Source organism: Oncorhynchus gorbuscha, linkage group LG08 (assembly GCF_021184085.1).
Source record: "Oncorhynchus gorbuscha isolate QuinsamMale2020 ecotype Even-year linkage group LG08, OgorEven_v1.0, whole genome shotgun sequence".
NCBI classification, from domain to species: Eukaryota; Metazoa; Chordata; class Actinopteri; order Salmoniformes; family Salmonidae; genus Oncorhynchus; species Oncorhynchus gorbuscha.
Window position 1 is genome coordinate 8,543,045 of NC_060180.1, and position 3,012 is coordinate 8,546,056.

Genomic DNA, 3,012 nt, shown 5'->3' on the forward strand with positions numbered 1-3,012 from the left:
GGAAGACGAACGGGAGTGCGAAGAAAGGGCTTGACACAGGAGACATGGAAGACAGGATGGACGCGACGAAGATGTCGCGGAAGAAGCAGTCGCACAGCGACAGGATTGACGACCTGGGAGACACGGAACGGACCAATGAACCGCGGAGTCAACTTACGAGAAGCTGTCGTAAGAGGAAGGTTGCGAGTGGAAAGCCACACTCTCTGGCCGCAACAATACCTTGGACTCTTAATCCTGCGTTTATTGGCGGCTCTCACAGTCTGTGCCCTGTAACGGCAAAGTGCAGACCTCACCCTCCTCCAGGTGCGCTCACAACGTTGGACAAACGCTTGAGCGGAGGGAACGCTGGACTCGGCAAGCTGGGATGAGAACAGAGGAGGCTGGTAACCCAGACTACTCTGAAACGGAGATAACCCGGTAGCAGACGAAGGAAGCGAATTGTGAGCGTATTCTGCCCAGGGGAGCTGTTCTGCCCAAGACGCAGGGTTTCTGAAAGAAAGGCTGCGTAGTATGCGACCAATCGTCTGATTGGCCCTCTCTGCTTGACCGTTAGACTGGGGATGAAACCCGGAAGAGAGACTGACGGACGCACCAATCAAACGACAGAACTCCTCCAAAACTGTGACGTGAATTGCGGGCCTCTGTCTGAAACGGCGTCTAACGGGAGGCCATGAATTCTGAATACATTCTCGATAATGATTTGTGCCGTCTCCTTAGCGGAAGGAAGTTTAGCGAGGGGAATGAAATGTGCCGCCTTAGAGAACCTATCGACAACCGTAAGAATCACAGTCTTCCCCGCAGACAAAGGCAGACCGGTAATGAAGTCTAGGGCGATGTGAGACCATGGTCGAGAAGGAATGGGGAGCGGTCTGAGACGACCGGCAGGAGGAGAGTTACCCGACTTAGTCTGCGCGCAGTCCGAACAAGCAGCCACGAAACGGCGCGTGTCACGCTCCTGAGTCGGCCACCAAAAGCGCTGGCGAATAGACGCAAGAGTGCCTCGAACACCGGGATGACCAGCTAACTTGGCAGAGTGAGCCCACTGAAGAACAGCCAGACGAGTGGAAACAGGAACGAAAAGGAGGTTACTAGGACAAGCGCGCGGCGACGCAGTGTGCGTGAGTGCTTGCTTAACCTGTCTCTCAATTCCCCAGACTGTTAACCCGACAACACGCCCATAAGGAAGAATCCCCTCGGGATCAGTAGAAGCCACAGAAGAACTAAACAGACGGGATAAGGCATCAGGCTTGGTGTTCTTGCTACCCGGACGGTAAGAAATCACAAACTCGAAACGAGCTAAAAACAACGCCCAACGAGCTTGACGGGCATTAAGTCGTTTGGCAGAACGGATGTACTCAAGGTTCTTATGGTCTGTCCAAACGACAAAAGGAACGGTCGCCCCCTCCAACCACTGTCGCCATTCGCCTAGGGCTAAGCGGATGGCGAGCAGTTCACGGTTACCCACATCATAGTTGCGCTCAGATGGCGACAGGCGATGAGAAAAATAAGCGCAAGGATGAACCTTATCGTCAGACTGGAAGCGCTGGGATAGAATGGCTCCCACGCCTACCTCTGAAGCGTCAACCTCGACAATGAATTGTCTAGTGACGTCAGGAGTAACGAGGATAGGAGCGGACGTAAAACGTTCTTTTAGAAGATCAAAAGCTCCCTGGGCGGAACCGGACCACTTAAAACACGTCTTGACAGAAGTAAGAGCTGTGAGAGGGGCAGCAACTTGACCGAAATTACGAATGAAACGCCGATAGAAATTAGCGAAACCTAAAAAGCGCTGCAACTCGACACGTGACCTTGAACGGGCCAATCACTGACAGCTTGGACCTTAGCGGAATCCATCTGAATGCCTTCAGCGGAAATAACGGAACCGAGAAAAGTAACGGAGGAGACATGAAAAGAGCACTTCTCAGACTTTACGTAGAGACAATTCTCTAAAAGGCGCTGTAGAACACGTCGAACGTGCTGAACATGAATCTCGAGTGACGGAGAAAAAATCAGGATATCGTCAAGATAGACAAAAACAAAGATGTTCAGCATGTCTCTCAGAACATCATTAACTAATGCCTGAAAAACAGCTGGCGCATTGGCGAGACCAAACGGCAGAACCCGGTACTCAAAATGCCCTAACGGAGTGTTAAACGCCGTTTTCCACTCGTCCCCCTCTCTGATGCGCACGAGATGGTAAGCGTTACGAAGGTCCAACTTAGTAAAGCACCTGGCTCCCTGCAGAATCTCGAAGGCTGATGACATAAGGGGAAGCGGATAACGATTCTTAACCGTTATGTCATTCAGCCCTCGATAATCCACGCAGGGGCGCAGAGTACCGTCCTTCTTCTTAACAAAAAGAACCCCGCCCCGGCCGGAGAGGAAGAAGGCACTATGGTACCGGCGTCAAGAGACACAGACAAATAATCCTCGAGAGCCTTACGTTCGGGAGCCGACAGAGAGTATAGTCTACCCCGAGGAGGAGTGGTCCCCGGAAGGAGATCAATACTACAATCATACGACCGGTGAGGAGGAAGGGAGTTGGCTCGGGACCGACTGAAGACCGTGCGCAGATCATGATATTCCTCCGGCACTCCTGTCAAATCGCCAGGTTCCTCCTGAGAAGTAGGGACAGAAGAAACGGGAGGGATGGCAGACATTAAACACTTCACATGACAAGAAACGTTCCAGGATAGGATAGAATTACTAGACCAATTAATAGAAGGATTATGACATACTAGCCAGGGATGACCCAAAACAACAGGTGTAAACGGTGAACGAAAAATCAAAAAAGAAATAGTCTCACTGTGGTTACCAGATACTGTGAGGGTTAAAGGTAGTGTCTCAAATCTGATACTGGGAAGATGACTACCATCTAAGGCGAACATGGGCGTAGGCTTCTCTAACTCTCTGAAAGGAATGTCATGTTTCCGAACCCATGCTTCGTCCATGAAACAACCCTCAGCCCCAGAGTCTATCAAGGCACTACATGTAGCACCCGAACCGGTCCAG